This window comes from Anomaloglossus baeobatrachus (genome assembly GCF_048569485.1).
Source record: "Anomaloglossus baeobatrachus isolate aAnoBae1 chromosome 9 unlocalized genomic scaffold, aAnoBae1.hap1 SUPER_9_unloc_5, whole genome shotgun sequence".
In the NCBI taxonomy this organism is placed as follows: domain Eukaryota; kingdom Metazoa; phylum Chordata; class Amphibia; order Anura; family Aromobatidae; genus Anomaloglossus; species Anomaloglossus baeobatrachus.
In genome coordinates, this window is record NW_027441823.1 from 361960 (window position 1) to 381440 (window position 19481).

At 46.9% G+C, this 19481-nt stretch overlaps 14 non-coding genes across 14 annotated transcripts; all 14 read right to left on the reverse strand.

Moving 5' to 3' along the window:
• Positions 1 to 1114: 1114 nt before the first annotated feature.
• LOC142260030 (U2 spliceosomal RNA) lies at positions 1115 to 1305 on the reverse strand. The gene has a single exon (XR_012728365.1). It is a non-coding gene; the product is annotated as a U2 spliceosomal RNA (small nuclear RNA).
• A 1117-nt stretch (positions 1306 to 2422) lies between these two features.
• Positions 2423 to 2613, reverse strand: LOC142260031 (U2 spliceosomal RNA). The gene has a single exon (XR_012728366.1). It is a non-coding gene; the product is annotated as a U2 spliceosomal RNA (small nuclear RNA).
• A 1117-nt stretch (positions 2614 to 3730) lies between these two features.
• On the reverse strand, positions 3731 to 3921 carry LOC142260032 (U2 spliceosomal RNA). Its single transcript, XR_012728367.1, has one exon. It is a non-coding gene; the product is annotated as a U2 spliceosomal RNA (small nuclear RNA).
• A 1117-nt stretch (positions 3922 to 5038) lies between these two features.
• On the reverse strand, positions 5039 to 5229 carry LOC142260264 (U2 spliceosomal RNA). Its single transcript, XR_012728577.1, has one exon. It is a non-coding gene; the product is annotated as a U2 spliceosomal RNA (small nuclear RNA).
• A 1117-nt stretch (positions 5230 to 6346) lies between these two features.
• On the reverse strand, positions 6347 to 6537 carry LOC142260034 (U2 spliceosomal RNA). Its single transcript, XR_012728369.1, has one exon. It is a non-coding gene; the product is annotated as a U2 spliceosomal RNA (small nuclear RNA).
• Positions 6538 to 7654: 1117 nt separating this feature from the next.
• On the reverse strand, positions 7655 to 7845 carry LOC142260035 (U2 spliceosomal RNA). Its single transcript, XR_012728370.1, has one exon. It is a non-coding gene; the product is annotated as a U2 spliceosomal RNA (small nuclear RNA).
• Positions 7846 to 8962: 1117 nt separating this feature from the next.
• On the reverse strand, positions 8963 to 9153 carry LOC142260237 (U2 spliceosomal RNA). The gene has a single exon (XR_012728553.1). It is a non-coding gene; the product is annotated as a U2 spliceosomal RNA (small nuclear RNA).
• A 1117-nt stretch (positions 9154 to 10270) lies between these two features.
• Positions 10271 to 10461, reverse strand: LOC142260036 (U2 spliceosomal RNA). The gene has a single exon (XR_012728371.1). It is a non-coding gene; the product is annotated as a U2 spliceosomal RNA (small nuclear RNA).
• A 1117-nt stretch (positions 10462 to 11578) lies between these two features.
• On the reverse strand, positions 11579 to 11769 carry LOC142260037 (U2 spliceosomal RNA). The gene has a single exon (XR_012728372.1). It is a non-coding gene; the product is annotated as a U2 spliceosomal RNA (small nuclear RNA).
• Positions 11770 to 12886: 1117 nt separating this feature from the next.
• Positions 12887 to 13077, reverse strand: LOC142260038 (U2 spliceosomal RNA). Its single transcript, XR_012728373.1, has one exon. It is a non-coding gene; the product is annotated as a U2 spliceosomal RNA (small nuclear RNA).
• A 1117-nt stretch (positions 13078 to 14194) lies between these two features.
• On the reverse strand, positions 14195 to 14385 carry LOC142260041 (U2 spliceosomal RNA). Its single transcript, XR_012728375.1, has one exon. It is a non-coding gene; the product is annotated as a U2 spliceosomal RNA (small nuclear RNA).
• A 1117-nt stretch (positions 14386 to 15502) lies between these two features.
• LOC142260312 (U2 spliceosomal RNA) lies at positions 15503 to 15687 on the reverse strand. The gene has a single exon (XR_012728617.1). It is a non-coding gene; the product is annotated as a U2 spliceosomal RNA (small nuclear RNA).
• Positions 15688 to 17007: 1320 nt separating this feature from the next.
• LOC142260042 (U2 spliceosomal RNA) lies at positions 17008 to 17198 on the reverse strand. The gene has a single exon (XR_012728376.1). It is a non-coding gene; the product is annotated as a U2 spliceosomal RNA (small nuclear RNA).
• A 1117-nt stretch (positions 17199 to 18315) lies between these two features.
• Positions 18316 to 18506, reverse strand: LOC142260043 (U2 spliceosomal RNA). The gene has a single exon (XR_012728377.1). It is a non-coding gene; the product is annotated as a U2 spliceosomal RNA (small nuclear RNA).
• Positions 18507 to 19481: the final 975 nt, after the last annotated feature.

A 19481-nucleotide genomic window follows, 5' to 3' on the forward strand; every position in this document is an offset into this window, starting at 1 on the left:
CAGAATTGGTTTGGGCCTCGAGTGGCACCCTGGCCTATGCCGGACACATCTTAGGGAGAGAGAGCGAGAGGGAGACAAACCCACGCCTACACAAGACATTTTGTCACCCAAGCCAACCCTTGAAAAGGCTGCTTTGCAGAGCAAAAACAAGAAGAATGGTGCGTTTTGCAGCCGCCGCCCACTGCAATGAATCTGAATAACTCCTCCTTTAGGGCGCAAGCAACTCCCCTCCCCCTTGCAGTCTTTCCAATTCACGATACAAAAAGACGGACAGGACAGGTTGCCTGACTTTCCGTCACTGCCACCCTTTGCCATCCTTACCCGTAGAAAGCCCTTTCATCATCCCCAAACCCTAATCTTTTCCCTTTCCTTCCCAGCCCCCAAACCCTGCCCTCTGTACCTTTCTCACCACCCGCTTCCCTTCTCCTGTCATCCCCCTACCACCCGGGAAAAAAAGAGATTGCCCCCTCCTTCCACTAGCCCACCCTCCCACCCAAAGAACAACTTCTTCTGCGCAGCTTGTTTTCTAGGCAGCAGCGCTATTGTGATGTCATCGGGGGGCATTGTGACAAGCCGCCAGTGTTCCGTCTCTTCATGTTGTGCACTGTTCAAACCGAAAATACATCAACAGGCAGGCTACAGAAAAGCTTACTAACAAAGGTTAGAGAGGGGCTTTCTCAGAGGGCTTTTTACAGTTTGTCTATTCCCAATTAGCCGGTTTAGTATACTTAATGAAAGTACTAATTCTTTCATAGGCCGCCCATTCTTAGTATTTGACGTTCAGGTAACAACAGGTAACTTTATTTGGAGTGGAAGCAGAGAGATAACACCAGATGCCAATTGTAGATCCTCTCACACCTGTGGTCACTGCAGCATCTGACTCCACTTTGTCCAAAAGGGATCTATTCCATTCAATTACACATGATCTAGATTAGACTGACAACAAGATACTGCACGGGACATAGCAGAGTTGGTGAAGTTGAGTGGTGATGAGTTTGCTATTTGGATGAATAAAGCAAGTAAAAAGTGTGTTAGATAAAAATTCATTTCAATTCGCTAATCGGGCTAATATGAATCAGGTGAATCGAGTTCTGCTTTTGGAAACTGGGTTAAGAAGGGGTGCACCGTTCCTGGAGGTACTGCAATACCAGGTCAATGCGTGGAGTGGACAGAGCAAGCTCTTTTTCCATCTCCCTGTTCTAAAAATCCATTTAATATATGGTCCCCAGATAGGGGACGTATCAGATATTAAACTGATAAGAACAGATACTACACTTGATCTTAGCCAAAAGGCCGAGAAGCGATAACCAGAATTGGTTTGGGCCTCGAGTGGCACCCTGGCCTATGCCGGACACATCTTAGGGAGAGAGAGCGAGAGGGAGACAAACCCACGCCTACACAAGACATTTTGTCACCCAAGCCAACCCTTGAAAAGGCTGCTTTGCAGAGCAAAAACAAGAAGAATGGTGCGTTTTGCAGCCGCCGCCCACTGCAATGAATCTGAATAACTCCTCCTTTAGGGCGCAAGCAACTCCCCTCCCCCTTGCAGTCTTTCCAATTCACGATACAAAAAGACGGACAGGACAGGTTGCCTGACTTTCCGTCACTGCCACCCTTTGCCATCCTTACCCGTAGAAAGCCCTTTCATCATCCCCAAACCCTAATCTTTTCCCTTTCCTTCCCAGCCCCCAAACCCTGCCCTCTGTACCTTTCTCACCACCCGCTTCCCTTCTCCTGTCATCCCCCTACCACCCGGGAAAAAAAGAGATTGCCCCCTCCTTCCACTAGCCCACCCTCCCACCCAAAGAACAACTTCTTCTGCGCAGCTTGTTTTCTAGGCAGCAGCGCTATTGTGATGTCATCGGGGGGCATTGTGACAAGCCGCCAGTGTTCCGTCTCTTCATGTTGTGCACTGTTCAAACCGAAAATACATCAACAGGCAGGCTACAGAAAAGCTTACTAACAAAGGTTAGAGAGGGGCTTTCTCAGAGGGCTTTTTACAGTTTGTCTATTCCCAATTAGCCGGTTTAGTATACTTAATGAAAGTACTAATTCTTTCATAGGCCGCCCATTCTTAGTATTTGACGTTCAGGTAACAACAGGTAACTTTATTTGGAGTGGAAGCAGAGAGATAACACCAGATGCCAATTGTAGATCCTCTCACACCTGTGGTCACTGCAGCATCTGACTCCACTTTGTCCAAAAGGGATCTATTCCATTCAATTACACATGATCTAGATTAGACTGACAACAAGATACTGCACGGGACATAGCAGAGTTGGTGAAGTTGAGTGGTGATGAGTTTGCTATTTGGATGAATAAAGCAAGTAAAAAGTGTGTTAGATAAAAATTCATTTCAATTCGCTAATCGGGCTAATATGAATCAGGTGAATCGAGTTCTGCTTTTGGAAACTGGGTTAAGAAGGGGTGCACCGTTCCTGGAGGTACTGCAATACCAGGTCAATGCGTGGAGTGGACAGAGCAAGCTCTTTTTCCATCTCCCTGTTCTAAAAATCCATTTAATATATGGTCCCCAGATAGGGGACGTATCAGATATTAAACTGATAAGAACAGATACTACACTTGATCTTAGCCAAAAGGCCGAGAAGCGATAACCAGAATTGGTTTGGGCCTCGAGTGGCACCCTGGCCTATGCCGGACACATCTTAGGGAGAGAGAGCGAGAGGGAGACAAACCCACGCCTACACAAGACATTTTGTCACCCAAGCCAACCCTTGAAAAGGCTGCTTTGCAGAGCAAAAACAAGAAGAATGGTGCGTTTTGCAGCCGCCGCCCACTGCAATGAATCTGAATAACTCCTCCTTTAGGGCGCAAGCAACTCCCCTCCCCCTTGCAGTCTTTCCAATTCACGATACAAAAAGACGGACAGGACAGGTTGCCTGACTTTCCGTCACTGCCACCCTTTGCCATCCTTACCCGTAGAAAGCCCTTTCATCATCCCCAAACCCTAATCTTTTCCCTTTCCTTCCCAGCCCCCAAACCCTGCCCTCTGTACCTTTCTCACCACCCGCTTCCCTTCTCCTGTCATCCCCCTACCACCCGGGAAAAAAAGAGATTGCCCCCTCCTTCCACTAGCCCACCCTCCCACCCAAAGAACAACTTCTTCTGCGCAGCTTGTTTTCTAGGCAGCAGCGCTATTGTGATGTCATCGGGGGGCATTGTGACAAGCCGCCAGTGTTCCGTCTCTTCATGTTGTGCACTGTTCAAACCGAAAATACATCAACAGGCAGGCTACAGAAAAGCTTACTAACAAAGGTTAGAGAGGGGCTTTCTCAGAGGGCTTTTTACAGTTTGTCTATTCCCAATTAGCCGGTTTAGTATACTTAATGAAAGTACTAATTCTTTCATAGGCCGCCCATTCTTAGTATTTGACGTTCAGGTAACAACAGGTAACTTTATTTGGAGTGGAAGCAGAGAGATAACACCAGATGCCAATTGTAGATCCTCTCACACCTGTGGTCACTGCAGCATCTGACTCCACTTTGTCCAAAAGGGATCTATTCCATTCAATTACACATGATCTAGATTAGACTGACAACAAGATACTGCACGGGACATAGCAGAGTTGGTGAAGTTGAGTGGTGATGAGTTTGCTATTTGGATGAATAAAGCAAGTAAAAAGTGTGTTAGATAAAAATTCATTTCAATTCGCTAATCGGGCTAATATGAATCAGGTGAATCGAGTTCTGCTTTTGGAAACTGGGTTAAGAAGGGGTGCACCGTTCCTGGAGGTACTGCAATACCAGGTCAATGCGTGGAGTGGACAGAGCAAGCTCTTTTTCCATCTCCCTGTTCTAAAAATCCATTTAATATATGGTCCCCAGATAGGGGACGTATCAGATATTAAACTGATAAGAACAGATACTACACTTGATCTTAGCCAAAAGGCCGAGAAGCGATAACCAGAATTGGTTTGGGCCTCGAGTGGCACCCTGGCCTATGCCGGACACATCTTAGGGAGAGAGAGCGAGAGGGAGACAAACCCACGCCTACACAAGACATTTTGTCACCCAAGCCAACCCTTGAAAAGGCTGCTTTGCAGAGCAAAAACAAGAAGAATGGTGCGTTTTGCAGCCGCCGCCCACTGCAATGAATCTGAATAACTCCTCCTTTAGGGCGCAAGCAACTCCCCTCCCCCTTGCAGTCTTTCCAATTCACGATACAAAAAGACGGACAGGACAGGTTGCCTGACTTTCCGTCACTGCCACCCTTTGCCATCCTTACCCGTAGAAAGCCCTTTCATCATCCCCAAACCCTAATCTTTTCCCTTTCCTTCCCAGCCCCCAAACCCTGCCCTCTGTACCTTTCTCACCACCCGCTTCCCTTCTCCTGTCATCCCCCTACCACCCGGGAAAAAAAGAGATTGCCCCCTCCTTCCACTAGCCCACCCTCCCACCCAAAGAACAACTTCTTCTGCGCAGCTTGTTTTCTAGGCAGCAGCGCTATTGTGATGTCATCGGGGGGCATTGTGACAAGCCGCCAGTGTTCCGTCTCTTCATGTTGTGCACTGTTCAAACCGAAAATACATCAACAGGCAGGCTACAGAAAAGCTTACTAACAAAGGTTAGAGAGGGGCTTTCTCAGAGGGCTTTTTACAGTTTGTCTATTCCCAATTAGCCGGTTTAGTATACTTAATGAAAGTACTAATTCTTTCATAGGCCGCCCATTCTTAGTATTTGACGTCCAGGTAACAACAGGTAACTTTATTTGGAGTGGAAGCAGAGAGATAACACCAGATGCCAATTGTAGATCCTCTCACACCTGTGGTCACTGCAGCATCTGACTCCACTTTGTCCAAAAGGGATCTATTCCATTCAATTACACATGATCTAGATTAGACTGACAACAAGATACTGCACGGGACATAGCAGAGTTGGTGAAGTTGAGTGGTGATGAGTTTGCTATTTGGATGAATAAAGCAAGTAAAAAGTGTGTTAGATAAAAATTCATTTCAATTCGCTAATCGGGCTAATATGAATCAGGTGAATCGAGTTCTGCTTTTGGAAACTGGGTTAAGAAGGGGTGCACCGTTCCTGGAGGTACTGCAATACCAGGTCAATGCGTGGAGTGGACAGAGCAAGCTCTTTTTCCATCTCCCTGTTCTAAAAATCCATTTAATATATGGTCCCCAGATAGGGGACGTATCAGATATTAAACTGATAAAAACAGATACTACACTTGATCTTAGCCAAAAGGCCGAGAAGCGATAACCAGAATTGGTTTGGGCCTCGAGTGGCACCCTGGCCTATGCCGGACACATCTTAGGGAGAGAGAGCGAGAGGGAGACAAACCCACGCCTACACAAGACATTTTGTCACCCAAGCCAACCCTTGAAAAGGCTGCTTTGCAGAGCAAAAACAAGAAGAATGGTGCGTTTTGCAGCCGCCGCCCACTGCAATGAATCTGAATAACTCCTCCTTTAGGGCGCAAGCAACTCCCCTCCCCCTTGCAGTCTTTCCAATTCACGATACAAAAAGACGGACAGGACAGGTTGCCTGACTTTCCGTCACTGCCACCCTTTGCCATCCTTACCCGTAGAAAGCCCTTTCATCATCCCCAAACCCTAATCTTTTCCCTTTCCTTCCCAGCCCCCAAACCCTGCCCTCTGTACCTTTCTCACCACCCGCTTCCCTTCTCCTGTCATCCCCCTACCACCCGGGAAAAAAAGAGATTGCCCCCTCCTTCCACTAGCCCACCCTCCCACCCAAAGAACAACTTCTTCTGCGCAGCTTGTTTTCTAGGCAGCAGCGCTATTGTGATGTCATCGGGGGGCATTGTGACAAGCCGCCAGTGTTCCGTCTCTTCATGTTGTGCACTGTTCAAACCGAAAATACATCAACAGGCAGGCTACAGAAAAGCTTACTAACAAAGGTTAGAGAGGGGCTTTCTCAGAGGGCTTTTTACAGTTTGTCTATTCCCAATTAGCCGGTTTAGTATACTTAATGAAAGTACTAATTCTTTCATAGGCCGCCCATTCTTAGTATTTGACGTTCAGGTAACAACAGGTAACTTTATTTGGAGTGGAAGCAGAGAGATAACACCAGATGCCAATTGTAGATCCTCTCACACCTGTGGTCACTGCAGCATCTGACTCCACTTTGTCCAAAAGGGATCTATTCCATTCAATTACACATGATCTAGATTAGACTGACAACAAGATACTGCACGGGACATAGCAGAGTTGGTGAAGTTGAGTGGTGATGAGTTTGCTATTTGGATGAATAAAGCAAGTAAAAAGTGTGTTAGATAAAAATTCATTTCAATTCGCTAATCGGGCTAATATGAATCAGGTGAATCGAGTTCTGCTTTTGGAAACTGGGTTAAGAAGGGGTGCACCGTTCCTGGAGGTACTGCAATACCAGGTCAATGCGTGGAGTGGACAGAGCAAGCTCTTTTTCCATCTCCCTGTTCTAAAAATCCATTTAATATATGGTCCCCAGATAGGGGACGTATCAGATATTAAACTGATAAGAACAGATACTACACTTGATCTTAGCCAAAAGGCCGAGAAGCGATAACCAGAATTGGTTTGGGCCTCGAGTGGCACCCTGGCCTATGCCGGACACATCTTAGGGAGAGAGAGCGAGAGGGAGACAAACCCACGCCTACACAAGACATTTTGTCACCCAAGCCAACCCTTGAAAAGGCTGCTTTGCAGAGCAAAAACAAGAAGAATGGTGCGTTTTGCAGCCGCCGCCCACTGCAATGAATCTGAATAACTCCTCCTTTAGGGCGCAAGCAACTCCCCTCCCCCTTGCAGTCTTTCCAATTCACGATACAAAAAGACGGACAGGACAGGTTGCCTGACTTTCCGTCACTGCCACCCTTTGCCATCCTTACCCGTAGAAAGCCCTTTCATCATCCCCAAACCCTAATCTTTTCCCTTTCCTTCCCAGCCCCCAAACCCTGCCCTCTGTACCTTTCTCACCACCCGCTTCCCTTCTCCTGTCATCCCCCTACCACCCGGGAAAAAAAGAGATTGCCCCCTCCTTCCACTAGCCCACCCTCCCACCCAAAGAACAACTTCTTCTGCGCAGCTTGTTTTCTAGGCAGCAGCGCTATTGTGATGTCATCGGGGGGCATTGTGACAAGCCGCCAGTGTTCCGTCTCTTCATGTTGTGCACTGTTCAAACCGAAAATACATCAACAGGCAGGCTACAGAAAAGCTTACTAACAAAGGTTAGAGAGGGGCTTTCTCAGAGGGCTTTTTACAGTTTGTCTATTCCCAATTAGCCGGTTTAGTATACTTAATGAAAGTACTAATTCTTTCATAGGCCGCCCATTCTTAGTATTTGACGTTCAGGTAACAACAGGTAACTTTATTTGGAGTGGAAGCAGAGAGATAACACCAGATGCCAATTGTAGATCCTCTCACACCTGTGGTCACTGCAGCATCTGACTCCACTTTGTCCAAAAGGGATCTATTCCATTCAATTACACATGATCTAGATTAGACTGACAACAAGATACTGCACGGGACATAGCAGAGTTGGTGAAGTTGAGTGGTGATGAGTTTGCTATTTGGATGAATAAAGCAAGTAAAAAGTGTGTTAGATAAAAATTCATTTCAATTCGCTAATCGGGCTAATATGAATCAGGTGAATCGAGTTCTGCTTTTGGAAACTGGGTTAAGAAGGGGTGCACCGTTCCTGGAGGTACTGCAATACCAGGTCAATGCGTGGAGTGGACAGAGCAAGCTCTTTTTCCATCTCCCTGTTCTAAAAATCCATTTAATATATGGTCCCCAGATAGGGGACGTATCAGATATTAAACTGATAAGAACAGATACTACACTTGATCTTAGCCAAAAGGCCGAGAAGCGATAACCAGAATTGGTTTGGGCCTCGAGTGGCACCCTGGCCTATGCCGGACACATCTTAGGGAGAGAGAGCGAGAGGGAGACAAACCCACGCCTACACAAGACATTTTGTCACCCAAGCCAACCCTTGAAAAGGCTGCTTTGCAGAGCAAAAACAAGAAGAATGGTGCGTTTTGCAGCCGCCGCCCACTGCAATGAATCTGAATAACTCCTCCTTTAGGGCGCAAGCAACTCCCCTCCCCCTTGCAGTCTTTCCAATTCACGATACAAAAAGACGGACAGGACAGGTTGCCTGACTTTCCGTCACTGCCACCCTTTGCCATCCTTACCCGTAGAAAGCCCTTTCATCATCCCCAAACCCTAATCTTTTCCCTTTCCTTCCCAGCCCCCAAACCCTGCCCTCTGTACCTTTCTCACCACCCGCTTCCCTTCTCCTGTCATCCCCCTACCACCCGGGAAAAAAAGAGATTGCCCCCTCCTTCCACTAGCCCACCCTCCCACCCAAAGAACAACTTCTTCTGCGCAGCTTGTTTTCTAGGCAGCAGCGCTATTGTGATGTCATCGGGGGGCATTGTGACAAGCCGCCAGTGTTCCGTCTCTTCATGTTGTGCACTGTTCAAACCGAAAATACATCAACAGGCAGGCTACAGAAAAGCTTACTAACAAAGGTTAGAGAGGGGCTTTCTCAGAGGGCTTTTTACAGTTTGTCTATTCCCAATTAGCCGGTTTAGTATACTTAATGAAAGTACTAATTCTTTCATAGGCCGCCCATTCTTAGTATTTGACGTTCAGGTAACAACAGGTAACTTTATTTGGAGTGGAAGCAGAGAGATAACACCAGATGCCAATTGTAGATCCTCTCACACCTGTGGTCACTGCAGCATCTGACTCCACTTTGTCCAAAAGGGATCTATTCCATTCAATTACACATGATCTAGATTAGACTGACAACAAGATACTGCACGGGACATAGCAGAGTTGGTGAAGTTGAGTGGTGATGAGTTTGCTATTTGGATGAATAAAGCAAGTAAAAAGTGTGTTAGATAAAAATTCATTTCAATTCGCTAATCGGGCTAATATGAATCAGGTGAATCGAGTTCTGCTTTTGGAAACTGGGTTAAGAAGGGGTGCACCGCTCCTGGAGGTACTGCAATACCAGGTCAATGCGTGGAGTGGACAGAGCAAGCTCTTTTTCCATCTCCCTGTTCTAAAAATCCATTTAATATATGGTCCCCAGATAGGGGACGTATCAGATATTAAACTGATAAGAACAGATACTACACTTGATCTTAGCCAAAAGGCCGAGAAGCGATAACCAGAATTGGTTTGGGCCTCGAGTGACACCCTGGCCTATGCCGGACACATCTTAGGGAGAGAGAGCGAGAGGGAGACAAACCCACGCCTACACAAGACATTTTGTCACCCAAGCCAACCCTTGAAAAGGCTGCTTTGCAGAGCAAAGACAAGAAGAATGGTGCGTTTTGCAGCCGCCGCCCACTGCAATGAATCTGAATAACTCCTCCTTTAGGGCGCAAGCAACTCCCCTCCCCCTTGCAGTCTTTCCAATTCACGATACAAAAAGACGGACAGGACAGGTTGCCTGACTTTCCGTCACTGCCACCCTTTGCCATCCTTACCCGTAGAAAGCCCTTTCATCATCCCCAAACCCTAATCTTTTCCCTTTCCTTCCCAGCCCCCAAACCCTGCCCTCTGTACCTTTCTCACCACCCGCTTCCCTTCTCCTGTCATCCCCCTACCACCCGGGAAAAAAAGAGATTGCCCCCTCCTTCCACTAGCCCACCCTCCCACCCAAAGAACAACTTCTTCTGCGCAGCTTGTTTTCTAGGCAGCAGCGCTATTGTGATGTCATCGGGGGGCATTGTGACAAGCCGCCAGTGTTCCGTCTCTTCATGTTGTGCACTGTTCAAACCGAAAATACATCAACAGGCAGGCTACAGAAAAGCTTACTAACAAAGGTTAGAGAGGGGCTTTCTCAGAGGGCTTTTTACAGTTTGTCTATTCCCAATTAGCCGGTTTAGTATACTTAATGAAAGTACTAATTCTTTCATAGGCCGCCCATTCTTAGTATTTGACGTTCAGGTAACAACAGGTAACTTTATTTGGAGTGGAAGCAGAGAGATAACACCAGATGCCAATTGTAGATCCTCTCACACCTGTGGTCACTGCAGCATCTGACTCCACTTTGTCCAAAAGGGATCTATTCCATTCAATTACACATGATCTAGATTAGACTGACAACAAGATACTGCACGGGACATAGCAGAGTTGGTGAAGTTGAGTGGTGATGAGTTTGCTATTTGGATGAATAAAGCAAGTAAAAAGTGTGTTAGATAAAAATTCATTTCAATTCGCTAATCGGGCTAATATGAATCAGGTGAATCGAGTTCTGCTTTTGGAAACTGGGTTAAGAAGGGGTGCACCGTTCCTGGAGGTACTGCAATACCAGGTCAATGCGTGGAGTGGACAGAGCAAGCTCTTTTTCCATCTCCCTGTTCTAAAAATCCATTTAATATATGGTCCCCAGATAGGGGACGTATCAGATATTAAACTGATAAGAACAGATACTACACTTGATCTTAGCCAAAAGGCCGAGAAGCGATAACCAGAATTGGTTTGGGCCTCGAGTGGCACCCTGGCCTATGCCGGACACATCTTAGGGAGAGAGAGCGAGAGGGAGACAAACCCACGCCTACACAAGACATTTTGTCACCCAAGCCAACCCTTGAAAAGGCTGCTTTGCAGAGCAAAAACAAGAAGAATGGTGCGTTTTGCAGCCGCCGCCCACTGCAATGAATCTGAATAACTCCTCCTTTAGGGCGCAAGCAACTCCCCTCCCCCTTGCAGTCTTTCCAATTCACGATACAAAAAGACGGACAGGACAGGTTGCCTGACTTTCCGTCACTGCCACCCTTTGCCATCCTTACCCGTAGAAAGCCCTTTCATCATCCCCAAACCCTAATCTTTTCCCTTTCCTTCCCAGCCCCCAAACCCTGCCCTCTGTACCTTTCTCACCACCCGCTTCCCTTCTCCTGTCATCCCCCTACCACCCGGGAAAAAAAGAGATTGCCCCCTCCTTCCACTAGCCCACCCTCCCACCCAAAGAACAACTTCTTCTGCGCAGCTTGTTTTCTAGGCAGCAGCGCTATTGTGATGTCATCGGGGGGCATTGTGACAAGCCGCCAGTGTTCCGTCTCTTCATGTTGTGCACTGTTCAAACCGAAAATACATCAACAGGCAGGCTACAGAAAAGCTTACTAACAAAGGTTAGAGAGGGGCTTTCTCAGAGGGCTTTTTACAGTTTGTCTATTCCCAATTAGCCGGTTTAGTATACTTAATGAAAGTACTAATTCTTTCATAGGCCGCCCATTCTTAGTATTTGACGTTCAGGTAACAACAGGTAACTTTATTTGGAGTGGAAGCAGAGAGATAACACCAGATGCCAATTGTAGATCCTCTCACACCTGTGGTCACTGCAGCATCTGACTCCACTTTGTCCAAAAGGGATCTATTCCATTCAATTACACATGATCTAGATTAGACTGACAACAAGATACTGCACGGGACATAGCAGAGTTGGTGAAGTTGAGTGGTGATGAGTTTGCTATTTGGATGAATAAAGCAAGTAAAAAGTGTGTTAGATAAAAATTCATTTCAATTCGCTAATCGGGCTAATATGAATCAGGTGAATCGAGTTCTGCTTTTGGAAACTGGGTTAAGAAGGGGTGCACCGTTCCTGGAGGTACTGCAATACCAGGTCAATGCGTGGAGTGGACAGAGCAAGCTCTTTTTCCATCTCCCTGTTCTAAAAATCCATTTAATATATGGTCCCCAGATAGGGGACGTATCAGATATTAAACTGATAAGAACAGATACTACACTTGATCTTAGCCAAAAGGCCGAGAAGCGATAACCAGAATTGGTTTGGGCCTCGAGTGGCACCCTGGCCTATGCCGGACACATCTTAGGGAGAGAGAGCGAGAGGGAGACAAACCCACGCCTACACAAGACATTTTGTCACCCAAGCCAACCCTTGAAAAGGCTGCTTTGCAGAGCAAAAACAAGAAGAATGGTGCGTTTTGCAGCCGCCGCCCACTGCAATGAATCTGAATAACTCCTCCTTTAGGGCGCAAGCAACTCCCCTCCCCCTTGCAGTCTTTCCAATTCACGATACAAAAAGACGGACAGGACAGGTTGCCTGACTTTCCGTCACTGCCACCCTTTGCCATCCTTACCCGTAGAAAGCCCTTTCATCATCCCCAAACCCTAATCTTTTCCCTTTCCTTCCCAGCCCCCAAACCCTGCCCTCTGTACCTTTCTCACCACCCGCTTCCCTTCTCCTGTCATCCCCCTACCACCCGGGAAAAAAAGAGATTGCCCCCTCCTTCCACTAGCCCACCCTCCCACCCAAAGAACAACTTCTTCTGCGCAGCTTGTTTTCTAGGCAGCAGCGCTATTGTGATGTCATCGGGGGGCATTGTGACAAGCCGCCAGTGTTCCGTCTCTTCATGTTGTGCACTGTTCAAACCGAAAATACATCAACAGGCAGGCTACAGAAAAGCTTACTAACAAAGGTTAGAGAGGGGCTTTCTCAGAGGGCTTTTTACAGTTTGTCTATTCCCAATTAGCCGGTTTAGTATACTTAATGAAAGTACTAATTCTTTCATAGGCCGCCCATTCTTAGTATTTGACGTTCAGGTAACAACAGGTAACTTTATTTGGAGTGGAAGCAGAGAGATAACACCAGATGCCAATTGTAGATCCTCTCACACCTGTGGTCACTGCAGCATCTGACTCCACTTTGTCCAAAAGGGATCTATTCCATTCAATTACACATGATCTAGATTAGACTGACAACAAGATACTGCACGGGACATAGCAGAGTTGGTGAAGTTGAGTGGTGATGAGTTTGCTATTTGGATGAATAAAGCAAGTAAAAAGTGTGTTAGATAAAAATTCATTTCAATTCGCTAATCGGGCTAATATGAATCAGGTGAATCGAGTTCTGCTTTTGGAAACTGGGTTAAGAAGGGGTGCACCGTTCCTGGAGGTACTGCAATACCAGGTCAATGCGTGGAGTGGACAGAGCAAGCTCTTTTTCCATCTCCCTGTTCTAAAAATCCATTTAATATATGGTCCCCAGATAGGGGACGTATCAGATATTAAACTGATAAGAACAGATACTACACTTGATCTTAGCCAAAAGGCCGAGAAGCGATAACCAGAATTGGTTTGGGCCTCGAGTGGCACCCTGGCCTATGCCGGACACATCTTAGGGAGAGAGAGCGAGAGGGAGACAAACCCACGCCTACACAAGACATTTTGTCACCCAAGCCAACCCTTGAAAAGGCTGCTTTGCAGAGCAAAAACAAGAAGAATGGTGCGTTTTGCAGCCGCCGCCCACTGCAATGAATCTGAATAACTCCTCCTTTAGGGCGCAAGCAACTCCCCTCCCCCTTGCAGTCTTTCCAATTCACGATACAAAAAGACGGACAGGACAGGTTGCCTGACTTTCCGTCACTGCCACCCTTTGCCATCCTTACCCGTAGAAAGCCCTTTCATCATCCCCAAACCCTAATCTTTTCCCTTTCCTTCCCAGCCCCCAAACCCTGCCCTCTGTACCTTTCTCACCACCCGCTTCCCTTCTCCTGTCATCCCCCTACCACCCGGGAAAAAAAGAGATTGCCCCCTCCTTCCACTAGCCCACCCTCCCACCCAAAGAACAACTTCTTCTGCGCAGCTTGTTTTCTAGGCAGCAGCGCTATTGTGATGTCATCGGGGGGCATTGTGACAAGCCGCCAGTGTTCCGTCTCTTCATGTTGTGCACTGTTCAAACCGAAAATACATCAACAGGCAGGCTACAGAAAAGCTTACTAACAAAGGTTAGAGAGGGGCTTTCTCAGAGGGCTTTTTACAGTTTGTCTATTCCCAATTAGCCGGTTTAGTATACTTAATGAAAGTACTAATTCTTTCATAGGCCGCCCATTCTTAGTATTTGACGTTCAGGTAACAACAGGTAACTTTATTTGGAGTGGAAGCAGAGAGATAACACCAGATGCCAATTGTAGATCCTCTCACACCTGTGGTCACTGCAGCATCTGACTCCACTTTGTCCAAAAGGGATCTATTCCATTCAATTACACATGATCTAGATTAGACTGACAACAAGATACTGCACGGGACATAGCAGAGTTGGTGAAGTTGAGTGGTGATGAGTTTGCTATTTGGATGAATAAAGCAAGTAAAAAGTGTGTTAGATAAAAATTCATTTCAATTCGCTAATCGGGCTAATATGAATCAGGTGAATCGAGTTCTGCTTTTGGAAACTGGGTTAAGAAGGGGTGCACCGTTCCTGGAGGTACTGCAATACCAGGTCAATGCGTGGAGTGGACAGAGCAAGCTCTTTTTCCATCTCCCTGTTCTAAAAATCCATTTAATATATGGTCCCCAGATAGGGGACGTATCAGATATTAAACTGATAAGAACAGATACTACACTTGATCTTAGCCAAAAGGCCGAGAAGCGATAACCAGAATTGGTTTGGGCCTCGAGTGGCACCCTGGCCTATGCCGGACACATCTTAGGGAGAGAGAGCGAGAGGGAGACAAACCCACGCCTACACAAGACATTTTGTCACCCAAGCCAACCCTTGAAAAGGCTGCTTTGCAGAGCAAAAACAAGAAGAATGGTGCGTTTTGCAGCCGCCGCCCACTGCAATGAATCTGAATAACTCCTCCTTTAGGGCGCAAGCAACTCCCCTCCCCCTTGCAGTCTTTCCAATTCACGATACAAAAAGACGGACAGGACAGGTTGCCTGACTTTCCGTCACTGCCACCCTTTGCCATCCTTACCCGTAGAAAGCCCTTTCATCATCCCCAAACCCTAATCTTTTCCCTTTCCTTCCCAGCCCCCAAACCCTGCCCTCTGTACCTTTCTCACCACCCGCTTCCCTTCTCCTGTCATCCCCCTACCACCCGGGAAAAAAAGAGATTGCCCCCTCCTTCCACTAGCCCACCCTCCCACCCAAAGAACAACTTCTTCTGCGCAGCTTGTTTTCTAGGCAGCAGCGCTATTGTGATGTCATCGGGGGGCATTGTGACAAGCCGCCAGTGTTCCGTCTCTTCATGTTGTGCACTGTTCAAACCGAAAATACATCAACAGGCAGGCTACAGAAAAGCTTACTAACAAAGGTTAGAGAGGGGCTTTCTCAGAGGGCTTTTTACAGTTTGTCTATTCCCAATTAGCCGGTTTAGTATACTTAATGAAAGTACTAATTCTTTCATAGGCCGCCCATTCTTAGTATTTGACGTTCAGGTAACAACAGGTAACTTTATTTGGAGTGGAAGCAGAGAGATAACACCAGATGCCAATTGTAGATCCTCTCACACCTGTGGTCACTGCAGCATCTGACTCCACTTTGTCCAAAAGGGATCTATTCCATTCAATTACACATGATCTAGATTAGACTGACAACAAGATACTGCACGGGACATAGCAGAGTTGGTGAAGTTGAGTGGTGATGAGTTTGCTATTTGGATGAATAAAGCAAGTAAAAAGTGTGTTAGATAAAAATTCATTTCAATTCGCTAATCGGGCTAATATGAATCAGGTGAATCGAGTTCTGCTTTTGGAAACTGGGTTAAGAAGGGGTGCACCGTTCCTGGAGGTACTGCAATACCAGGTCAATGCGTGGAGTGGACAGAGCAAGCTCTTTTTCCATCTCCCTGTTCTAAAAATCCATTTAATATATGGTCCCCAGATAGGGGACGTATCAGATATTAAACTGATAAGAACAGATGAGATTACATCCGCAATTTTCAGAAAACGGTCATCGGCCACCACACAAAAGCGCAGTGCCGCAGGTGATCGCCTCCCGAGCCCAGGAACCACCAGCCATAAGGGGACGTAAGCACCAAAAGGCGCAACAATCCCAGAGGCCGGCGGTTGTGCAAGCCCGGGCCCCTCCCAGCCAAGACCAAGGCAAACCCAATGAAGGGACTACACTTGATCTTAGCCAAACGGCCGAGAAGCGATAACCAGAATTGGTTTGGGCCTCGAGTGGCACCCTGGCCTATGCCGGACACATCTTAGGGAGAGAGAGCGAGAGGGAGACAAACCCACGCCTACACAAGACATTTTGTCACCCAAGCCAACCCTTGAAAAGGCTGCTTTGCAGAGCAAAAACAAGAAGAATGGTGCGTTTTGCAGCCGCCGCCCACTGCAATGAATCTGAATAACTCCTCCTTTAGGGCGCAAGCAACTCCCCTCCCCCTTGCAGTCTTTCCAATTCACGATACAAAAAGACGGACAGGACAGGTTGCCTGACTTTCCGTCACTGCCACCCTTTGCCATCCTTACCCGTAGAAAGCCCTTTCATCATCCCCAAACCCTAATCTTTTCCCTTTCCTTCCCAGCCCCCAAACCCTGCCCTCTGTACCTTTCTCACCACCCGCTTCCCTTCTCCTGTCATCCCCCTACCACCCGGGAAAAAAAGAGATTGCCCCCTCCTTCCACTAGCCCACCCTCCCACCCAAAGAACAACTTCTTCTGCGCAGCTTGTTTTCTAGGCAGCAGCGCTATTGTGATGTCATCGGGGGGCATTGTGACAAGCCGCCAGTGTTCCGTCTCTTCATGTTGTGCACTGTTCAAACCGAAAATACATCAACAGGCAGGCTACAGAAAAGCTTACTAACAAAGGTTAGAGAGGGGCTTTCTCAGAGGGCTTTTTACAGTTTGTCTATTCCCAATTAGCCGGTTTAGTATACTTAATGAAAGTACTAATTCTTTCATAGGCCGCCCATTCTTAGTATTTGACGTTCAGGTAACAACAGGTAACTTTATTTGGAGTGGAAGCAGAGAGATAACACCAGATGCCAATTGTAGATCCTCTCACACCTGTGGTCACTGCAGCATCTGACTCCACTTTGTCCAAAAGGGATCTATTCCATTCAATTACACATGATCTAGATTAGACTGACAACAAGATACTGCACGGGACATAGCAGAGTTGGTGAAGTTGAGTGGTGATGAGTTTGCTATTTGGATGAATAAAGCAAGTAAAAAGTGTTAGATAAAAATTCATTTCAATTCGCTAATCGGGCTAATATGAATCAGGTGAATCGAGTTCTGCTTTTGGAAACTGGGTTAAGAAGGGGTGCACCGTTCCTGGAGGTACTGCAATACCAGGTCAATGCGTGGAGTGGACAGAGCAAGCTCTTTTTCCATCTCCCTGTTCTAAAAATCCATTTAATATATGGTCCCCAGATAGGGGACGTATCAGATATTAAACTGATAAGAACAGATACTACACTTGATCTTAGCCAAAAGGCCGAGAAGCGATAACCAGAATTGGTTTGGGCCTCGAGTGGCACCCTGGCCTATGCCGGACACATCTTAGGGAGAGAGAGCGAGAGGGAGACAAACCCACGCCTACACAAGACATTTTGTCACCCAAGCCAACCCTTGAAAAGGCTGCTTTGCAGAGCAAAAACAAGAAGAATGGTGCGTTTTGCAGCCGCCGCCCACTGCAATGAATCTGAATAACTCCTCCTTTAGGGCGCAAGCAACTCCCCTCCCCCTTGCAGTCTTTCCAATTCACGATACAAAAAGACGGACAGGACAGGTTGCCTGACTTTCCGTCACTGCCACCCTTTGCCATCCTTACCCGTAGAAAGCCCTTTCATCATCCCCAAACCCTAATCTTTTCCCTTTCCTTCCCAGCCCCCAAACCCTGCCCTCTGTACCTTTCTCACCACCCGCTTCCCTTCTCCTGTCATCCCCCTACCACCCGGGAAAAAAAGAGATTGCCCCCTCCTTCCACTAGCCCACCCTCCCACCCAAAGAACAACTTCTTCTGCGCAGCTTGTTTTCTAGGCAGCAGCGCTATTGTGATGTCATCGGGGGGCATTGTGACAAGCCGCCAGTGTTCCGTCTCTTCATGTTGTGCACTGTTCAAACCGAAAATACATCAACAGGCAGGCTACAGAAAAGCTTACTAACAAAGGTTAGAGAGGGGCTTTCTCAGAGGGCTTTTTACAGTTTGTCTATTCCCAATTAGCCGGTTTAGTATACTTAATGAAAGTACTAATTCTTTCATAGGCCGCCCATTCTTAGTATTTGACGTTCAGGTAACAACAGGTAACTTTATTTGGAGTGGAAGCAGAGAGATAACACCAGATGCCAATTGTAGATCCTCTCACACCTGTGGTCACTGCAGCATCTGACTCCACTTTGTCCAAAAGGGATCTATTCCATTCAATTACACATGATCTAGATTAGACTGACAACAAGATACTGCACGGGACATAGCAGAGTTGGTGAAGTTGAGTGGTGATGAGTTTGCTATTTGGATGAATAAAGCAAGTAAAAAGTGTGTTAGATAAAAATTCATTTCAATTCGCTAATCGGGCTAATATGAATCAGGTGAATCGAGTTCTGCTTTTGGAAACTGGGTTAAGAAGGGGTGCACCGTTCCTGGAGGTACTGCAATACCAGGTCAATGCGTGGAGTGGACAGAGCAAGCTCTTTTTCCATCTCCCTGTTCTAAAAATCCATTTAATATATGGTCCCCAGATAGGGGACGTATCAGATATTAAACTGATAAGAACAGATACTACACTTGATCTTAGCCAAAAGGCCGAGAAGCGATAACCAGAATTGGTTTGGGCCTCGAGTGGCACCCTGGCCTATGCCGGACACATCTTAGGGAGAGAGAGCGAGAGGGAGACAAACCCACGCCTACACAAGACATTTTGTCACCCAAGCCAACCCTTGAAAAGGCTGCTTTGCAGAGCAAAAACAAGAAGAATGGTGCGTTTTGCAGCCGCTGCCCACTGCAATGAATCTGAATAACTCCTCCTTTAGGGCGCAAGCAACTCCCCTCCCCCTTGCAGTCTTTCCAATTCACGATACAAAAAGACGGACAGGACAGGTTGCCTGACTTTCCGTCACTGCCACCCTTTGCCATCCTTACCCGTAGAAAGCCCTTTCATCATCCCCAAACCCTAATCTTTTCCCTTTCCTTCCCAGCCCCCAAACCCTGCCCTCTGTACCTTTCTCACCACCCGCTTCCCTTCTCCTGTCATCCCCCTACCACCCGGGAAAAAAAGAGATTGCCCCCTCCTTCCACTAGCCCACCCTCCCACCCAAAGAACAACTTCTTCTGCGCAGCTTGTTTTCTAGGCAGCAGCGCTATTGTGATGTCATCGGGGGGCATTGTGACAAGCCGCCAGTGTTCCGTCTCTTCATGTTGTGCACTGTTCAAACCGAAAATACATCAACAGGCAGGCTACAGAAAAGCTTACTAACAAAGGTTAGAGAGGGGCTTTCTCAGAGGGCTTTTTACAGTTTGTCTATTCCCAATTAGCCGGTTTAGTATACTTAATGAAAGTACTAATTCTTTCATAGGCCGCCCATTCTTAGTATTTGACGTTCAGGTAACAACAGGTAACTTTATTTGGAGTGGAAGCAGAGAGATAACACCAGATGCCAATTGTAGATCCTCTCACACCTGTGGTCACTGCAGCATCTGACTCCACTTTGTCCAAAAGGGATCTATTCCATTCAATTACACATGATCTAGATTAGACTGACAACAAGATACTGCACGGGACATAGCAGAGTT